Below are 21,826 nucleotides of genomic sequence, written 5' to 3' on the forward strand. Positions count from 1 at the left end.
CCCAGAAACAGAAGGGCTGGAAAGGTGTCTTTTGTCTGCTCCCTCGGCCATTGGAGAACTGGAGCGCATTATTGAGGATTCAGCTTCTCCTCAACTGTCTAAAATGGGACACGCTCCCCCCCTTAGGATGTGGTCGTCCATTTTCTGCCTCCCCATGGCTCACTAACCAGCACGGCCTGGCATGGCTTGGGATGTGCTGTGCAATCTGAAAGCACTCGTTTACCTAGATTTGATTTCCAATATGACGGCTCTCCCCACCCCCACCCTTTGCTCCCAAGGTAACAGCTCAAGGCTTCAGGAAAAAAAAGAGAGAGAGAGAGAGAGAGAGAGAGAGAGGAAGGTCCCATCCCCCAGCCCTCCAAACCCCTTTCTTAGCAGCTGCAAGCGAAAATACCACATCTGCCTCCAACTATACCGCGAGTGACAGTCACCAACATATTGTTATTTAAAGATCAATTCTGAATGCAGTGTTCCTGTTCCTAGGCCTACATCATCCTTGCATCTCTAAGCCTCGCTCCACGTTGCTGTTGGGAAGTGCAGGGACAGATTGTCTTTCAAATCCTATTGATTATTGTTTAGGTATCTTGTACTATTTTTTTAAAATGAAAATGGAGGTATCAATATTCCTTTAATCTTAACAGTAATTTCTCTAAAAGTGAAATATGATGGAACTTGAAAAATACGTCAATAGGAAGCAAAAATTAAATTGTCTGTAAATACATGGATATATATTAAAGTCACTGAATTCTATACATAACAGTAACATCCTTAGGTTCATAAATCCCTAATTTTTAGAGCAGAAGGAAGAAAATATTCAAAGCTGGTCAGGATATTTTTAATGGTGGTGATTGCTCTGAAGGAGGACAAGAGGGCTTTAAAATGTGAATAGGCCAGCTTTTTATTTTACAACTTGGAGACACAAACCCAAGCTAGTGGCAGAAAGGGCAATCCATTTTGTACACTGAAGCAGTCAAAACGAGGAACAAAACCCAAGGAATTTCCATACAGACCACTCAACCCAAACACAAAATAAACAAACAAACACAAGGGTAGGGATTTTTTTAAAGCAATTTCTACATGATCTTGGCATTTTAATGCTCATTTGAGCCTTTGTGGTGCAGGGAAGAAATCAGAGTAGGGGGCTGGTTCCTTACTAAAATGCATTAAATAACTACAGAATGCCATAATGTCAGGGGCTGGGTGTGCAACAGTAACTGATCATAAAGGATGTATTAGGACTGGAACCAAATGCTTTGACAATATTATTGCACTGCTTTATTTGTGCAGACAGTAGTGCAACATTGTCAGAGCCAGCGATACCAGCAGCCACTGTCACGTTCTGCACAGCTGTCCCTGCATCCTTTTGTAAGGGACTGTTACATTACAGTGTTAACCACAATAACGTTTTTATGTTTAGCCCCAATAAAACTCTGCATGACAAAGTTTATTTGCAATCGTAATTAGACAAGGTAAAAAAAAAAAAAAAAAAGAAAACAACAAAAAGTTAGTTTAAAAATGACAGAAAGTGAGGAAAGAAAGGGATAGAGATAGAAAAAGACCACTGTTAGTATGGCTTGTTAAACAAACCATTCAAGTCTTCTGCTACATGCCCAGTATATCTAGGCACGGTACGTTATAAAGGTTTTATACAATAAAATATTTTTCTACTGTAATGGAGAATAAAACAAGAAGGGACATCATTCAGTATCCCCAAAAGTATGTGCTTCCATAAAACCCAAATTGGTCAGTCAGTGAATCTGAACTGGACAATTTAAATAAATCACAGAAAGTGCCAACCCTTTCCTGTGCCTTCAGAAGTTTTCTTAATTGTGCTGTGATTTTATCATGGTTGACCAATACCGATGAGAAAGCCTGGGGGGTGTGGTGTATATATAGAATGGTATAAATACACAGTGCTTTGATTTGCTATGGAAAATGTTGAGACCTGGGTACAAAAATATCTAGTGCCTGTAGTGCCTGTGCTTCAATCTCACACATATCTGTGTGTGTGACCACTCAAAAATTGCAGCATAAACACCACAGATTCCTAGAAACAAATCCACAGCTTTAAATCTCTGTACACATTGATAGGGACCACCTTAAACATATAGGAGAAAGTGTCTCTAAAGGGAAAAAGTAAAAGGAAATCATAAAAAATTTCAGTGTAGATATTGTATGGAAGAGTGTAGAAATTAGTAACTAATTACTCACAAGCTATTGGTAAACAAAGCAAGTAATGGGATGCCTTGAAAGCTCTCAGAAATGTTTGGAGCTTATGTCTGAAATAGGATGTTTAAATTATTCCAGCCCATTTCTATAGACAGACACATAAAAATGTATAACCCAGAATCTCTCTCCTTATTTAAAACCACTCCCACATGTATAAAACCTTATTTCACACACGTGCATAAATACACTGGAGGAGGCATCTATTTTAGGGTTGTTTGCCCACTCTGAAGAGGGTGGGCTGCTAAAGGGGGTCATGTTTCTGCCAGCCAATGCCCTTTTAATATTGCACTGCTCATCATAATTGCCAGTAGTACAACAGAAAAAGGGCTCTGGACAACAGCATACTTCAGAGACTTTCCAAAATAAATGATAAATCAGTTAGAAACTTCTCCAAGTGATGGCTTCTGTGCATGTTTTAGTCTAAAACAGATTAGTTACATTCAAAAAAAAGGAGTTTCTTTAACAACCACATTGAATCAATGTCATTCTTTAAAATTAGATTTTAATATTTCAAAATTGCTTCTTCAATTAACTTCAGCAAGAATTTAGGTAAGCTTGCTTTAGGGCTTTATTTTCCTTATCAATAGGAAATGTACTGCATTAGAGCATGTAAAAGCAAATCCAGAACTGGGATTGTCCTGCTTGCATTTTTGCACCCCAGTATTTTACCAAAGTAGGTATAATAAACTAAAAGACACAATGGAGGATAAGTTAATATCCTTTCTCTTGCTTTCATCTGAATCAGCTGTTAAAATAATTGGTATTTATTACATACATGCTTTTAGTACCTTAAATTATTCACTTCTACTTGCTAAGGAAGTCTTGCTATTTTAAAGGCATCTAAACAAGCTTTCAAAACAACTGCCATCCAGCAGTGAGAAACCTTTAAAAATCACCTACTTGCATCATGAAAACATTATTATTGTAATTTTTCCTTTTTCAAAAAGAATATATGGGTAGTAAGGAGAAAACATCAGTTAATCATTACAAATCAGACATTCCAAATAATTTTAGCAATAAGTAATATTTAAAACTCAACTTAGTATTTAGGCTCAAACTGTTTACCATTTGTTTCTCTAGACAATTTCAAACTTAAAGCTGGAAAATGTAACTATTTGTTAAATAAGAATCACTTGAGAAATTACAAAATTATTTTATTTCAAACAATGCAAAGAAATTCTATGCAAAGAAATCCAAACTTGAAAACAACTTTCCATGAACTGTATAGACAAGTAAGAATCATACCAGATACTAAAATAAATTAAACTAATTCGGTTCTGGGGGAGTTTGGGCTGAGTGAGAAAATTCACTACATGAATTCTAGTTGTCACTCTATCATAGTAGTATTAACACAAAGCCAATTGATTTGGAAACATCCCAACCCAATTAGAATCTTAAATTGTATCATTCCTGTTTTCTCCCTTCATTTTAATTTTTCCTCCTTTTTTTTTAACAATAATCTACCCCTAATCCAGAAACCTAGGCTGGTTTAGAGATTTTTTTTTTTTTAAAGGAAAAAAGAAAGAGAGAGAAAGAAGGAAAGAAAAAGAAAAGAAAAAAACCTAAAAGAATTTGCATTAAACCTTAGGAAGTTTTTTTTTAATTCCAGAGCCCCAAGTCTGTTTGAGGGTACAAGCTTTCCTTACACAACTCAAAGACCACACACTGGAGGGAAACGGAGCGGAATTGGGGCAAAGTGCAAGAATGCCAAAGAAACACTTTGGGTTGCGCACCCTGGTTTATTGCAAAAACTCCGGACTATTTAAGCAAAGCATTACTTTTACGAGATTTAAATATTAAGCCAATATAAATAGTGGCTGGAGATAGCATGTGACTTATTGCCTCGCTCTTTGGGGGTTTTAGCAAAAAAAAAAAAAAAATCCCAAAAAACAAAACAAAACCCAACAAAAAGAGGGAGCTTCTATAACAGGATCTTTTAACAAACCGATTCTACGTGGTATCTAGACAGATAGGAGTTTTGCTAGGTTTAAAAATGTGAATAGTACTTCGCAGGAGGAGCGCTGTGGCACAATGAGAGCGGGCAGCAGCCGCGAACCCTCCCGTGGAACAGCGCGAGCTGGGGGTGGGGAGGGAGCGCTCGGCTCCGGCCACAGCGATTTCATTCGTGGGATCCCACTCAGTTTCTCGGGAGCGTTTGCACAGGTGAAACGTTTGAGAGGAGGAAAAGGGGGGGAAAAAGCTCACCACCATCTAGAGATTTCCAGCCCAGCCCGCGGCACTCGTCTCTCTCCCGGCGCTGCTCGGCGCACGGGCGATGCGCTCCGTGCCGTCCCCGCTGCCGCTCCGCTCCCGGCGGGCACGGGCGCCCATTCCCCACTCCTGCCGCTCCCAAGTTTTACCCCCAGCCCCGCTGCCGCCCTCGGCGGCTCCGGCCGCCCGCTGTTTTCAACGCCTCGTATCGATCGCATGCCAGAACGCAAACCGACCGGCCAAACTTCACTCGGGGAATCGCCGCACTTACAATGCGGGAGCAAAGGACTCCCGCATGCCCGCTCCGCGGGGAAAGCTCCCCGGGAAGCGCACGGCCCCGCCGGGGAGCGTCCGCACGGGAGGTGGGCGAGGGGCGCCGCCGTCAAGCGGCTCCCCCTCCCCCGCCCGGCCCCGCGCTCCCCGGCGGGTCCCCCCGCCCCGCGCCCTCGCTGCCCCGGGCGGGGGGCGCCCCTCGGCCGCCGTCCCGCCGCCGCTCGCCCCGCGGGCCATTGTCAGCGCCGCGCCCCCCGGCACCCGGCGCCCCCCCGGGCCCGCGCTCCCGCCATTTCCGCCCGGGCGGGCGGATGCGGCCGCGGGCGGCGGCGGGACCGGCGGGCCCCGGGCCCCGCGCGGTACCTGGCGGCGGGAGGGACGGCGGACGGGTCCCCGCGCCGCGGGGGGGAAAGTTGCCAAAAGAGGCGCAAAAGAGGCGGCGGGAGCGGCGCGGCTCCGCAGCCCCCCGCCCGCCTCCCGCCGCCGCCGCCCCGGGCGCGCCTCCGCGCGGGTCCCTGATCGATCCGAACGTGGGCAAATCCTCCGGTACCAACCTCATGGCCTCCCCGCTCCAGCCTCCATCTTTGACTAGTTGACATTCAGCTCCTGCCTGACCAACTCCTCATTAGCATACCTCCCCCGCCATTGGCCCGGCCCTGCGCTAGTCTTTGCCACCGCCTCCGCCATTGGCTCCCGGGGAGGATGTTTAAAAATATTACCCCGCCGCCCATTGGCGCCCCGGTGGCCACGTCACGGATCGCTCTTTATTTTAACAATGAATGCACAAACACATTCTTCCATTCACAAATTTTTTTTTTTTCAGTAGTTTGCCCGCCTTTTCTCCAACTACATTTTCATTGATTTTTTGTTTCAGCTGAGGGGGTCCCGGTTGTAAACAGATAAATCAAAGGCGAACAGAGGGGGGACCTGAGCAAATATTATTTTCTCTCTCTTTTCTCTTTTGTTCGGCAGTGCTGGTGTTGGGGGAACAAAACTGATCCTCAGCCGTCCCGGATCGGAGAGGTGTGGTCGGGGGTGTGGGGTGGGGGCTCCTCTGCCCAAGAGGTTGCAACTATTTTGCGTCTATTTCGGTTTCAAAGCTGGACCTCTTTCCCGCAATTAGAAAAGCAACCTCTGCCCGGGCAAAAGAAACCGCTAAATTAGTCAAATTTAGAATAGAAATGATTGCAGTGGGTGTGGAGCGTTTGCGGGGGGGCTCGGTGGGTGCGTGCCCACGGGGAGGCTGCTCCGCTCCCTCCCGCAGCGGCGGCAGCGCCGGGACGGCCGCGCTCCCCTCCCGCTCCTCCCGCAGCCGCGGGCTGAGCCAAGCAGGGGATTTAATTGTGACCGACTGAAACACACCAGGTCACTTCAGTGCACTTTCATGACAAGAGCTTTTCCTTTTGTACGCGCGGTTGAGCTGAAATCAGGAGATATCAAAGTTTAAGGGCTAGGGAGGAAAGATCTCTAGCATTTCTCTTGCCCTGCAAATTGTTAAAACCAGGAATCGTTGAAACATGAATCAAAAAAGACTGAGTCATTGACTCTGAGAGTCCCTCTCACAGGGAAGGGTCTCGGTGAGTCTCTTTTTTGGAAAGGTTTCTGCCATATTGTTAACTAACAAACTCACGACTGTGCAGTTGCTTCCCCTTCCAAATACACAGTTCCTCAGTTCTTCAACAATTGATTTCAACAGATGTTTGTAAAATGGAAATGTTTCCATACATCAGTGAGAACAATTTATCAGCAAACTGAGTGAGAAAGCACTAAACTTTCATACACTTTTGTGGGTATGAAGGGGGTTTTTTAAATTTCAATTGTATTTACTGAAATTTTATTAAGTTGCCTGTCTTTAAAACCAAAACAAAACAGTGTACTTTTTTCTAAATTGATGTATTATTTTAATTTTAAAATATCCTTTCCTTTCATTTGTTCTCTACCTTCATACCAAATCCAGCCCAAAAATATAACTTGTGTCTGTGTGAACTAAAATTTTACATTATACAAGAAGAAAGATATTAGCTATTTTTAAAAATAAACTAAACTTCCTTTGTATCTATTCTTGGGCTTGGGAGTTGGTTCTGATTTGGATATTTTCTCCATATATGTATGCATATATGTGCGTAGCCCCCCACGCACAAACATTGAACCCAAGTTGTAAATGCTGGATCTGGGTACTAATGGGTGGGGACTTGGAGCAGTGGATCTCTGGCAGTGTTTTTGGAGATGGGAGAGAAGGGCAGTGGGCTGTGAAATCACACATTCCTGTCCAATGGAGCTGAAATAATGGTATTGTTCTCTGGAAAAGAGGTTGCTTTTCTCTTCTCCATTCTTCCCCTGATCTGCAGGGACCTGATTGTGCAGTTAATCAGCAAAAAAGCGTTTGATGTAAGGCAGGGCGTGAATTCAAAAGGGCCAGGGGGGATTCAAGAGGGATTCTTCTGTCTGTTAGAAAATGTTTTTCTGATTTCAAAATGGTAGACATTTGAAAAGCTGCACTGGCCTCTCTTCAGAGATCCGAGTTTGTAGTAGGTACCAGCACTAATTATATCGCTTCCTTTGTGGGTTTGACACTTTACCGCTTGGGAAAAAAAAAAAAAAAAAAAAAAAAAAAAAAAAAAAAAAAAAAAGTAGATGTCTTACAGCAAAAAGAAAGATGTCCTTCCTGGAGCAAAGGTGAGCCTCTATACCCCTGCAGTTAATTCCTTCAGCTCGCTATCAGTCGCCAGAGTCTCCTCATGCCTTGCCACACGTTTAGCATTGCACGATTCAGAGTAAAATAAAGCCCGTGGGGAGCAGGTAAGAACTAAGTTGGTTTTGTAGCTCTTTTTGGTGACCTGTGTCCTGAGCATGGCATCCACCTCCCCGAATCTTTAAACACTGAGCCTTTCCTGTCCCACACACTTCTCTTTAAATCTTTCCTTGCCAGACCTGTCTTGAATGCCAAGAATATTTGAAGCCTGTTTCTTATTTCAGTGTGGTCATTTCCCAAACTTTAGAAAAATGCTTTCTGCCGATTTCTGGTGCTATCTTTCATATGCACAGCGCCTATACATATGTAAATATGTAAATTCATTGCTATCCCTTTACTTAATATGTTATTATAGCTACACAGGAAATGACACATCCTAGAGAAAGGCAACTGCCTTGGATGTTTACATGAAAAATGTGTAACTTTACAGCAAACTCCAAGCGGATTTGTCAGTTTAACTTTGAACAAACTGCAAATAAAATTAATGAAAGGTCCCCACTGTCCACCCTCTGTCCCCAGCCCCAGATCTGTCACTGAGCACCACAGCCCCTTCCACGGTTTTTTTCCTGCTCTGTGAAAGGAGGATTGCTCTTTTGTAATGCTGGATTAATTGATTTAATTTTTGTGTTTCAGGGCTGGGGGACACTGGGGAATTCTTTGGATTTTTTTTTGGTGGTGTTTCGCTGCAAATGTGCAGTTGTGCTCTCCCCTCCTTTGGAAAGGAAGGCTGAGGAAAGACATTTGTTCTGCTGTTAGTTTGCTTTCAAGAAGGGCTCCATGCAACTGTCCAATGCTGGGGAAGCATGGCGGTTTTATAAATTTTAAACATCAAGGAGGGGAGGGAGAAAAGCTGATTTTTTTTTCTCCAGATCTTGGGGTGTTTTTGCAGTGTAACTCAATCTGATGTCACTGGGGGTGGAGTCTCCGATGCGTTTGCTTAAACTGGAGCTGCCTCAGTTCAAGGCCTTGTGGCTGAAAGTTCTTAAATCTGTGGCAGACAGGCATGACTATTCCTTAATGAGACCCCCGCTGCAATAACGCATTTTGTATTTTAATCAGCTTCTTAATGCTATTAATTACGATTTCTTTCATAATACTCTCCCCATCTGCAAGGTTAATGCAGTCCCACACGAGCAGCACAGTAACACGCTCCACCGTCACCGGCTGTGTGAAAACACATGTACAAACTCATATAAACCCCTCTTAATTAGGTCCTGAACATGCATATGCTTTGTGGGTGTGGGTGACAGGCAGAAACAAAGAGAAGAGAGGAGGGCAAGGAAAATTTCACAGAAGTTTCCAAAGATATTTACAGAAGTAGTTATAAATTAACTTTAAACTTCATCCTTGTGGAAGATTGCTACATAAAGGAAGGATAGATTTGGAGTTTGTGTTTTACCTTTTATTACAAACTCTCTAGCTGCAAACATTTGCTTCTGTGGATGAAACTATAAGGTTGGGTTCAAAACTAATTGATAAAACTCCATGGGAGACAGGAACAAATAGATTCATAAAGTGTTCACAGGGCAGCATTGACTATTCATGTTTAAACTTAAACAGATTGAACTTTTGGTTTGCTTCAACTTCAAAAAATCAGTACTACTCCTTCAGAGGGGCTGGAAGTCAAAGACCCTCTGAGATCAGCTAAAATCATAATTCTCTTCTTATTTAGCACAGCTACTTTGACTTTTCTGTTTTAACACATTAACATGAAAAAATAAATGGACCCTTTATTTAAACATTGATTTGAATGATCCTAAAACTTGTGCCTTAAATATGGGAGGTTTTACTATTCCCATATTTTTACCTAAGTAGTTTACAAAAAAAAAAGTTTTCTTTGAATGGGCTTTCATTCAGACACATGTGAATAAAGCAGTTTAAAGGTATTATATGTATGCATATCCCTCTCTAGATATATGTGTCTGCATATCACTGAAATTCAAATTGTTTCTTAATTTCCCCCCAGATTCTTATAGTTTTTCAGCAAATGCAATTTGTTAAAAGCTTTTACAAGTGAAAAAAAAAACAACCAAAAAACAAAAACCAACCAAAAAACAAAAGCACTATTCACAACAAAAAGGCATCCCCCGAAATATTTTAGTAATTTAAAAGCTGTCAGAAACGATTTCTAAAAGTTTAAAATGCACCCAAACTCACTCCCGCCCACCACATCTTTATTTAGACTGAACAATCGTTTTAATGTGATAAAAATGCAATATTCTCTTCAGGATATTTTCCTATCCGCAGGATTGAAAACAAGAAAGGCAGAGAAATCTCGTACCTTTTACTAAAAAGAAATAATCTTAATAATTTCCTAGCTAGCAGATGGCCAAAAATACCTTACATGTTTCCATAAACATATCCAATCGATAGCTTCAAAAGCGATTGAATGTAACCGAGATGCAGCCAGCCCAAAGAGCTCAGCTCTCTCCTGATCAAACCTCTACAAAGCAGGCTCTTGTGCTCGACTTGACAGTGTCCGAGAGGGAGGGGAGCGGCAATGAGAAAACCAGTCACTAAATGCGAGTTATGAATGAGGGATTGGATGGGAGGGAAAAAAAAAAAAAAAAGGGGACGCAGCTAATGCAAAAATCAGTTTAATTCCATCGGTTTTACATTGATGTGCTTTTGCCCCCGGATCCCAGCGCGGCTGCGGACCCGCAGTTAAACCCATCTCTAGCCCAAAGCCCGGCTCTCATCCCCGCTAGAGGAAAGAGGGGCATTGTGCTCCTCGGCTCACATTTTCTTCTCCCCCCTCTTTACTCGTCCCCCATCTCTCCCCCCTCCCTCTTTTGTAAATCAGAATGAGGAGGTTTTATAGTGAGTCTAATTCTCACTCCCTCCATTTCCTTCCTTTCTGCATTTTTTATCCCCCTTCCACCCCGCCCCTCCTCTGCCTGCAGCCCTGGTATTGATTAACCACTTCGCTGCTACCCCGGGCGCTGCTCGCTCCGGGCCGGGCCGGGCCGGGCCGGGCCGGGCCGGGCCGGGGCAGCCGCTCTCGGCAGCGCCGGGGCCGCGGGCGGAGGCGGCCGGGGCTGCCCCGGGGCCGCTGCCCCAGCGCCCGGAGCCGCCCCGCGCTCCCGCCGCTCCTGCCCAGCCCTTTGAAGTCAGTGGCACTTAATGGTATTTAATGAGGCTGCCGCAGCGCCGGCAGTGCCCGGGCGGCTCCGGCAGCGGGGAAAAGTGGTCAAAGCATCCGCCGGAGAGCCGAAAGTGGGGGGTTCGGCACAGGGGTGCAGCCCCCGGGACTGCGGAGCCGCGGGAGGAGGAGTGGGAAGGAGCGAGGGGGAAAAACCCCGAGCACCGAAATAGTTAATGGCCCCTGGATGCATTGATTAGTATTGATGGTTTTGGTAGTTTTAATGGATTTGTTGTTTGTGGGAGGTGGGGAGCTTTTCCCTTGCTTTGAATTCTAACCCCCTGGCTGGGAGCTTGCTCCTAATTGCATGCACAGCATTCCTTCGGAGTGGGTGGTATCACCTTTTACTGCTGCTCCCTTCCACAGGGAAGGCCTGTAAAAAATCCCTTTCATGTGCCCGAAAATCAATACCCAGGGCTCTGGATGGCTGCTGTAAAAACAAAACAAAATCCTGTCCCTCCCTCACACAAAAAATAATTATACATACGTATATATATATATATGTATATGTATATACATACACACACATATATCTACTCAGGGAGAGAGAGGGGGAAAAGAGCCCCAGAAGAGCCACCCCTCCCTGCAGACAAATGCAGGGGGCAGTTGGTTCCTTTTGCCAAACCAGGGCAGAGGCAGTGTCAGGCTGGTGTGGAAAGAGCCCCTATTTTTACAGCTGTTGGGGACACTTTCAGAGGGGGCTGCAGTTGGGAGCTGGAGGTTTCAGTGTGGTTCTGGTCAATAAAAATGGATGTGGCTTTAAAATGCCTGCTCCAGTGGCAGGGAGGATGGAGGGTCAGAAGCAGTGCTTAAAAGGTTAAAAAGGACTGTATGAGTGGGAAGTTGTAGGGTTATGGGTGGAGTTATCCACACTTTTTGAAAAAGCACAACAGAATAAACAAATTCATCTTTTAGTTAATGTCAGGATGGAGGTAAGAGTGAGAGTGTGTTCTGTCTCACTGTGACCAGCACTGGGCTTTTTGAAATAAAAAAATTGAGACATTTTATTAGGAAACTATTAAGCCGAGTTTATTTTTCATTCTGTCCCCAAATTGTGCAAAAATGATACCAGTCTAAGTTACAAGTGAACTTCACATTCACTTCTCTCTCTGCTGGATCTTAATTTCTTTAGCACTGAGAGGAGAGGGAACGATTGTTAAGCGTTTAAAAATCCATGCAAAATAAATCAATGTGTTTCTGCCATCTACATTTCAATTCAATAACATCGTTTTCATAGAGCTATTTCATTAGGATGGAATAACTCACCTGTAAGTAATTACAGCTGACTTGCTTTCTAGCAGAGACCAATACAAGTCCAGAAAGGGGATAAAGGTTAGCTCAAAGAAATACTGCAGAGGTTTGGCATGGGTATAAAAGCCAATAGTTATGTTCTCTCCTTAGAAAGCAAGTAATTTTGAGTCATCATTTAAAATAAAATTCATAGCTGTGCCTTGAAGCTTCATTTTAATCTAGAATTTAAAACCAAAATCTAACTTGAAAGTGTTTCATCAGTAAAAGGTCTGCATCAAACAGAAAAAAGCTACAAACGAACAAACAACCCGAAGTTCCTATAATAATTGTTTGAGAAATCCACCTTTCTCAGATTTCACAGAGGCTCAAGCAGTCAGATAGTTTGTTTGGTATTTGTTGTTGTAATTCTTCTTCTTGTTGAAATTGTGTGTTGGCACTGAGTAACATTTGTTTGAAATTAGTTTATCAGTGTAACACTAACTTAAGAATGAGTTTAGTGGTTCAAAAGTGCACTACTTCGAATGAGATAATTTAAGTGGAGCTGTACACGAAAAAAAACCCCATGAAGAGTATTTAAAATTATTTTTAAATCTAATATTCACTATCAGATTTTAAAAGCATGTTTCAATATACAGTTTAGTGCAAAAATCCTAGGTCAAAGTTCTTATTTAAATACTACTTCAAATTTTACTAATTTTATTTAATGATTTTATTACGGCAAACTGCCCAAACATTTTGTATTAATTCATACCAATGTGCAACACTTATTTCTATCTTGTCCAGAAAACGCAGAAGGAAATTTTCCAGGACAATTTCTTTTCAGGAAGCCCCATATTTCTTAGTAACAAACAAGATTTTAAATAGAAAGAACCTTTTTCATTATTAGATAATTTCAGGAAGTTCATCCTTTCAACATTCTACAAGCTTTTGTACATACATTTTAAAACAAAATACTTACGAAATAAAATATCTTTCTAAAATCCCTAGGACATGCTTATCTCCAAAATTCTGTGTGTTTGAATTTTAAGCTCTTTTTGGAACAAAATTAAAAAGGTCATTTTGCTTTAGCAAACAGTTAAAATGTGCTTTCAGACAGGCAGGGAGAGGAGGGAGCTGGGCTGTGACGGATTTGAGGCATTGTTTTAGGAGAGCACTACAGCTACAAAACCTACACTGCCAGCGTTTCAGGAGTGTACTCTTTGTTTTAGTGTTAAGAAGAACATTCAGATCATTTTATTTTATTTATTTTTAAATTAAGACAGTCCACAAAATTTAATCAGAAGCAGAACATAGGATTCAGTTCTTTCCTTCTTTCCAAAACTGTTTCTTAGTTGCTTTTTTTCCCCTAATAGTTTAAAAAACCCTCAACACCAACCTAAAATAAAATAAAGCAAACGACTTGCAGTTCAGAGAGCATGAAAAAAAAGAATAGTTATTTCCTTCATTCACTGAATTCACCTTAACAAACTATTTTGGAATTTCATTTGTTTGAAAACTGCAGCATATTTATCTCCCAGGCGTTTTAGGGCACTAATCTGTTTGACATTCAAGAAAAGTAACTGAAGAAAAACCCACCTCTTTCCCACCCCCAAGCAGAATTGCCAATTAATATGATTTTGTTAGTCCTGACCAAATGGGAGGAATCAGTGAGGTATTATGGGAGATTTATCAAAGGGTCACATCTCACTTCTGAGTTAAGAATTTCATATGAAAAGAAATAATTATAAAGGTTTTCTCTTTCTTTTGGTAGCTGTAAAATAGGTGCTAAACATGAAGATACTTCTGTGCTTGTTGAGGTGTCAGAGCAGTCTCTGGGCAGAGCTAGCAGAGCTTTTTGTTTCTCTGCTAAATTTTGAAATCAGCTTCCCCTTTTCTAACTCTAAAACCCCACCAGTAAACATTTGTGCAGATGCACTTGGTATATTTAAAAGGAGCTAATCTGTATAAATGGAATTATGAAATTATGGTTTGCTTATCAAACAGTTTAGTTTAAAGGGCTCATGAAGCTTCAGCTTAATTTTGGGTATTTTAGAGGGGTGAACATGTGGCTGTGATCTTAGTTGGACTATCTCATAAACTGTCCTTTCCAAATGAAGTAGAAAACTGCAGCTAGAAATGTTCACAGCTTTGCTTGGCTTGCTACTGAATTGCAGTCTGGAGCTGCACTGCAAACTCATTTCCATTGCTTTTAGCTGTTAACCAATATAATTTTGTTTTAAGCTTGCAGACTTAGTGAATGCTTCCAAAGTTAAATTTAATCTTTGTATTCCTCACTAGCACCAATGAAGCTTAATTTTAAACAATATTTATTAAAAACTTTGTTTCAAGATTAATTTCCCCTTCCCTTACAACTTGTGTGGCTTGCTCTTCTCACAAACCCAAAACAATAATTATTGTCATTTTGCTAAATTATTTTTTCGCAAGTTGTGTGCCAGTTGTTCAAGTACATCAAGGATTAATGGTTCAATTATATTTAAAATATCACTTATAAGTTCACACCCAGTTTTCAGGCATCTCTGGTTAACCAAAGAATGCACCTACCTTTCATTATAATTTAGTATTCCTCATCACTTGTAATGAAAGATGCTGAATTAGTTAAGCAAGACTTTATTGGCACAAGAGGAAAAATGAAAATAAATGAATTAACAAGCCCTGAGAAATGATCTTTGTAATTACAGAATTTCTTTTTTTCATATCTCACACACATTGTGCATTTAACCACAGAAAAGTGGAGGGTGCTTTAGGTGTAAAAGACCCTTTAGAAATATTTCAGTCAACACTGCTAGCTCTTGAACATGTTTATGTTTGCCTTTCATGTCAATGGGGAAAAAATAGCAATGAAATTTTGGTGTTTATACACCTAGGAACTGGGAAGTCCTGGTTAAATATACCAATCTGGAGCTGGGAACATTTATGTGAGAATGAGAGCTTCTTTGTGCTAATTGAAATCTGTACCTGGAAAATAACAATCCACAAGAAGAACTAATTTTTCAATCAGAGCTCAAACTGGTCAAGAGCCTGTGACCAAACCCAGGACAAATTCAGATATGTATGGTGCTCTATAAACACTCCCTTACAGAATAGGAGCTTTTTCTATCAGGGAGATGGAATTCAGATTGTAGAAGTCACCTGTTAAGATCAAACAGATAACAGTGTCTTTTCAAAACATTTAAAAATATTCCTTATCCACACTGTTATCTTTGTGACTAAATGATTTTAGCAAATGCTGCAGGGAATATGACATTAGCTAACAGAGTGCTAAGGGTTCCTGTTTGTCTCAATCCTCTGAGTATTCCTTGTAGTGGGCTGAGTCCACATTTAAAACATTCAAATGCTTTTCCCCAAATGACATCAAAGACTGTTTAAATCAATATTTGGATGATCAGGGAGCAAATGTTTGAATTTGGGAAGGAAGGGGCAAATGCAGCCTGTGCGTGGTTCTGTAGCACATCCCACAGGTCTGGGGTGGGCAGAGCTGGGGAAGGGCAGGGAGGGACAGCAGATACTCAGATGGGCAGAGGAGGTTTGAAGGGTTTCATGGCTGGGCAATTCCACCAGGCAGATTAAAACTGGGAGGAATTAGCACTACCTTCAAGGCAGCTCTGAGTTTTGTGTGGACAATATTAACAGGGAACTGGAGATTCTCAGGGCAGAATCAGTTTAGCAAGTCTTCCAAGTACTTGATTTAATATCACCAATGAAGAGGTGCCTTTGTGGCAGAAACCAGAGATAGCACATTTTTTGATCTAAGCTTAAAAGGAAACTGCTTTGGTGCTGTGAACATCACCAAAATCCTCTTAAAAGTCCAGAGTTTAAGAGAAAATTGTCTCTGTTAAGACCTGACAGTGGAAACTTCAGGCATCATTATGTTCCAGCTCAGACAGTTTTCTCTTTGCCATGTAAACTGTTAAGAGAATAAAGGTGTAGAACAACTCTGATTTAAACCAAAACAAAATAAAAGAAGACAAAAACAAAACAGAAAAACCACCACCCAGTAAGAACACCTTGATAACATTTTAAACAAACTATTAAGGTTTGTTCCAAATACACACATAAACTTTGTTCTAACAGGGCAAGACTCAAATAGAGTATCAAGTTTGTTTACTACTTTTACCTGTCTCTTGGCAGACCTACCTTGGCTTCAGCACAACCTTCAGAAGTCCCTGGCATCCTAAAATTGCTGTTCATTAGTAGCTGAAAAAAACTAACCAGCTTTTCTCTGCTGCTCATATAGAGGGTGTGCACTCTCTACTTCACTATTTCTCACTCAAATTAAAGTTTTTATTAAAAGGTATCATCAAAAGAAATCCCTGAAAAGTTTAGGGTCATTATGTGACAGGATATTTGTTTTTATTAAGGGTATGTTAAACTATCCCGATCCAAATAACAATCAAGATAACATCTCTTTAAGCTACATTAATTCAGACTCTTAAAGTCCCACATGTATATGGCAAAGTGTGCAAATTAATAGCTAAAGGATGTTGTGCACTTAAACCACAGTTTGAAACAACAGACCGTTCCAAAGAGATTGTACACTCTCATCTCATTTAACTGAAATTAATCAAAATTAAACAAATTCTCAAAATGTCAGAAGCGATTGTAAAAAAACAATGTGCGTTGCAAACCCCACCACCTAAACAGCCATCATGTTTAAAGGAAATCTGTGATCTGCAACTAATTAGGAGCAAAATGGTTGTAAAATATTTAATTTGTGAGTAGCATTTTAAATTCAGTAACAGCTATAACAAAATGGGTAAGTAAATGACATTAATCACTCCTGATACTAAATTATCCCTATTTTGCTTCTAGGACAGGAATCAGACTGGGCAATGTTTTCTATTAGTTAAACACATCCATAACCCAATGAAAGCCTAGGAGGCCCTTTAGCTAACAGGGATTCCAGCATCCTTGCTGTTCCTTTATTTTGGGTACTTTAGAGGTCATATAACTGTTTGAAAGAGTCACCTCTTGATTTTTCAGCAGAGGTAGTAAGCATTATTTTCCTGATAAGAACTGTTTCAGACAGGTAGAACAATATTTTCTGCAGTGGAGACTAAACACCAAGCTCATCTGAAATTACTTTAACAACTAAAGGAAAATACTGCTCTCCAGCCTGCAATACCTTTTTCTTCCTTTTTGGTTTTGTTTCAAAGAGGAAGAATATTTGGAGATTGTACTAAATAATGCAACAAAATCTAAGTGATTATTTCCACAGTGAAGCTGTTGTTTCCCTCAAAATATGGTATCTTCTTTGGCTTTAATAAATTAATGGCAAGTGCAGCAAGTGGGTGCAAGTGCTCAGCTTCTCCATCCCAAAACACTCCTGTGTGGTGTCTCTTGCATGATCTAAATGACAGAGACATATGGTCTCAGTCTCACCTGTTTTCCAGTTTTTTACACTCTCTGGCTGTCCATTCCTATTTCTCATTTCATGAAAAGTAAAATTGTATTTTTATATATTTTTAAAAAAGAAAATAGACCCATTTTTAAAGCTCATTTTAATTCACCAACATCCCAGATTAGATTCAGCTTCTCAAGATGAATTATTTCCTGCTTTCCTTTCTTGTAAATATCTTCCACCACCAACCACCTTCTGCAGATAAAACTTTACCAATTAGTCATTTACAGACATAAACTCACAAGGCAAAAAACAGCCTTTGCAGCTCTAGGCCTCTTTGATGATGATGATGTTTACAAATGCTTTCACTGCTGGGCTAGTAATGTGCACTTTGCCATTAGCTCTCTGAAACTGTTCGACACACAAAATGTGCCTTTCAGCAAGGCAGATGGTAAGAAAGATTGTTCCTTTCATTATATGCAGGACACTTGTAAAATAAATAATGGCTGGGGTGAACGTACCGATTTCTTCAGACTGAAAAAAGCTGTCTTGTTGTTCAAAATGATTTCACTGGCTGCACAGGTCACTCACATAAATATCTGTCCGGGTGAGATTTCCACTCACATTGCCACTGTGCCTCCCAGCAGTGGATGGGGTGGGGGCTTCTGGTGCCAGGTGCTTTACATGCCCATTGTAAGGCAACCCTTACATGAGATGGGATTGAAATCCTTCTTTTCTCTACCATGGCTTTTTCAGTTCCTATGAAAATTTGCAGTTCCCTCCTTTAGATGTCAAGTGCATGAGGACATGCTAGTTCCCAACAGCACTGTCATACATAACAGAACAAAAGTTCTGCATTTGATGGGGATACAGGAGCTGAAAAGGGTTAAGTCAGACAACAGAGACATGAATAATCTGCACTGCCTGAACAGAAGCAGAAGTGGGTTCCTGAACTGTGTGTCTTGCAGGAAGGGTAAGTGAGAGAAATGTCAGAGCCCAAGCAGCTTGCACTCATTTGGGAGAGGAATAGCTGCTTCAGTAAAGCAGAGAGTGGGCCAAGTTTATCCTGTACAAGCACCACAGGGGTTAGAGCCCTTTTGCTGCTGGAGGCAGCCTTGGCTGAACAGCTGAGTGTCCATTTGGAGTCAGGCAGAAGCAAACATGAAGTCTGTCAGCTCAGCTGCTCTGTGCCACAGCATTCTCTCTGTGCTCTGCTTTTCCCTTGAGTGCTGGATGGGACCAGCCATTCCCACTCCTGGGACTTCTCTAAAGCTCAGGCAAGGAGCTGATCCCAACACAACCAGTTTTTGCTTTGCAGGTGACCAAGGCAGCACATCGAGAGCAGGCAGCATATTTAGCTTTCCATCTGAGTACCAGACACTGACAGAAATCTGGGGGTTAGAAAGCAGAATCAGCTGCTCTCTCCATTCCCTTCCTTACCACGCTCTGCTGTGATCCACAGGAATACCTGAGCTCCAGCTGAGTTTTGTTTGAATAGCCACCAAAATACTTTAATAGCTGACTTTGCTATTTCAAGAAAGAGAAAGTAGCTAGAATGAATTAAATTGAGTCTTTGACTCTGTGGTGCAAAACCCTCTCTGTTAGACTTCTAATCACTAAACTAAAAGGAAAGCTGGAGACATAATAATCAATTGTAAGAAAGGAACTAAAGCTAGGAGAGGTAGGAGAAGAGAACAAATGATCAAATAGGAGGGATGGAAGCATTCTCCAGACCAACCTAAACACTTTCAAGCAACGACAGAGAAAATAAAGACTTCAGATGTCTCCAGACAGGGAAGGAGCAGGTTTCTAAAATCATTCTGCTAAGAAAGGGAAAGAACTTGGGCACTTCTCGAAGAGAAGTTCCATTTGCCTTTTCCTGTGCTGTACAGCCATCACTGGCATTTTGGACCTAGCTCAGCTGGGTAGAAAGGTTCTGAGGGGAATGTTTCCACACCTGTCCTTCTGCCCCTCCATCCATCTCCCCATGGAGGAACATCCCTCTTGTGACCTGACTACCGCTTGGTTGTGCAAGATCATTGTTTGTGTTGAGATGTAAAAAGAGAAAATGCTCTGAGTAAAACTGGGTTCCTGTGGGTCTGTCACTGGGACATTTGCTTCCTTCTTGGAGGATAAAACCACAGACATGTCTTACCCTGATCTGTCCTGTCCTTACACGTTCCTGGGAAAAGCAAACACATCTTGGTCTCTACTCATCATATCCATGCCAGCTGGTTAGCTGTGTGAGGGACATACAGCTCTCTGGAGAGAAGATGGGAAAGGGAGCTGAAGTTTTGATCATGAACCTTATGAACTGTATCTTTGTCAACAGAAAAATAAATGAGAGGATCCTCAGAATGCAGATCTGCTTAAACACATGTTCTTAGCACTTGACACTGAGATTGCCAATGATCACAGTACCCTGATGCTTTCCTAATCTGGCGTGTCCATAGGCCAGGCTTCTCGGATTTCACTTATATCCCTTTGTCTCATGTTTGCAGCTAATGCAGGGCAGGAGTCCCGTGGCTGAATTCCCAGAGAACTACATCTCTAGAATTTGACTGGGACACCATCTCCTGTGGGGAAAGTAACTGTGGGATTCTGAGTTCAGCTCAAGGCTGGACAAAAATGTGGTCCAGTCTATTGACAGGTTTTCACTTGCCTTTTCTTTTTTGACATTGTTTCCCAAAACCTCATAGGAGTTAAACAATAAAACATTTCATTTTTATGAAGAATCTGGTACATCTGTGCAGTGGGACTCTGGATCAGCACTGCTGCCGAGTTTTCTGAGTACTACTGGTAGGAATGATGGATATTTGCTACTCCTTGGGAGGATCCAAACTCCTGCATGATTTCTGTGATATCCTATCATCAGAGGAACTTAGGCCACAGTACACCAAAAGAGTAATCTACTTAGGTTTGCCCCAAATCAAGAGACTGCTTTATTTTAATGCACTTATAGAAACTGAGGATGAGGAAACGTCTCTCAGTCCCTGTGGTCATATTTCAGCTTTTACTGGGACATCCTCTGCACTGAGAGATGGAGTTTGCTTTTCAAAAAATCTCAGCAACAGATGGGCATTATGAATGGAAAGGGAGGACTGCAGAAGCCAAGTTTCATTTCCCATACTCTGCACAGACTGTCAGTGATGCCAGATCTGGGAACTGACCAGATTTAGCAGTACTGTCCAATGTAGAGGAGTTTCTGTTTCTCTGCCTGTGTACCAGCTCAATGCTTTTCTGTCCAGGTTTGTTTTATACACTGTGTTTAGAAACGGTTCATTTGTCATGTTTTAAGAAGACACAGAGTATCACTGTTTCCAACTCTTTGAACATGGAACGCTGATTAATTTCTAATTTGGACACTTAATTAAGATTAAGAGCTTGGAACAGTTTCCATCTGAAAGCAGTGAGACTGTAGCTGCTGATTTTGAATGCAGGTAGAATTACACTGTCAGGCTGTGTCAGTGCAGCACAAAAAGTACACCAGAGTGCTAAAGAAACAGATTTTCCGCTAAAGTCCAGAACAGAGGTCTGGAGAGCTTCCAGCTCCTACCCAGCCAACAGCATCTCCTGTTAAAATCATTGGTGTGGATCAGTGTGAGGATTGGAACTGTGCTTTCAAACAAAGCAGTTGTCTTTGAGGAGGCTGCCTGTGTGTCTCAAAGGAGAGTGTCTACTCAAACACTGTCCTCAGTGCTTGCTACAAGATGATTCTTTTTTCTGGCAAGACAAGAAAAAGACTGGTAGCCTTTTGCCAACACAAAGATGGCACTCACTGACTACAGAATTGTGCCACATTTCAGAGCAGTATCTTGCTGCTCCCTGTGCTCTCCAGCAGAGAAGAGACGCTTTACTTTCATCCTTCTGCAGCAGAAGAGGTCCACTCTTGCTCTCTCCCACCCCTTCAAGCCAGAAGTTATTTCATTTGAGGACAGACAGACAGCTCCCTGGGCATCACTTGCACAGCTCAGAATTCGGTGTGGGGAGGGAGCAGCAGTGGGGCAGCCAGGGCTGTGCTTGGGGAGGGGATGAACTGAAGTGGCTCCTTGGCCCTGCCCCTGCAGAGAGCTGCACTGACAGGCAGGAGCATCCTGTGGCAGAGACCATTCATTCACACAGGCCAGCCCAGGAGCAAGTATGTGAAGATAAAAAAAAATTGATTGGTCAGGGATCCCTTATATTCCCTTTTCTCTTCCCAGGAAGCTGTGTTGTGCCTTATCTTGCCTACGCTTTAGGATCACCTGGTGCTAGTGAGCTATTGATTACAGCAGGCAAAGCCCCTTAGCACTTACCCAGCTGCACAGAGCCTCCCATTATAGGAACTCCTTCCCAGAAAGCCCCACTGCACTGGGGGTTAGGTTTTAAGTTTGGGAGGTCCAGGCCACTTCTCTTTATTCTGACTGTCCCTTGCTGCAGGTTCCTCTCTGCTTGCTGGTGAGTGAGTACCTTTAGCCTGTGTTACTTCTCTGTGTTTCTATTTTTTTTTCCTTTGTTAGACACAAGGTTTATCACTTCAGGAGCTGCTGTTATCTGAGGTTCTCAAAACACGTGGACTCTGCAATAATAGACACAGACACAACGTTGCTCAGAGTAGCAGCTTGCAATTGTAAATCTCAAGGCATTTTAT

This window comes from Molothrus aeneus, chromosome 18 (assembly GCF_037042795.1).
Source record: "Molothrus aeneus isolate 106 chromosome 18, BPBGC_Maene_1.0, whole genome shotgun sequence".
In the NCBI taxonomy this organism is placed as follows: domain Eukaryota; kingdom Metazoa; phylum Chordata; class Aves; order Passeriformes; family Icteridae; genus Molothrus; species Molothrus aeneus.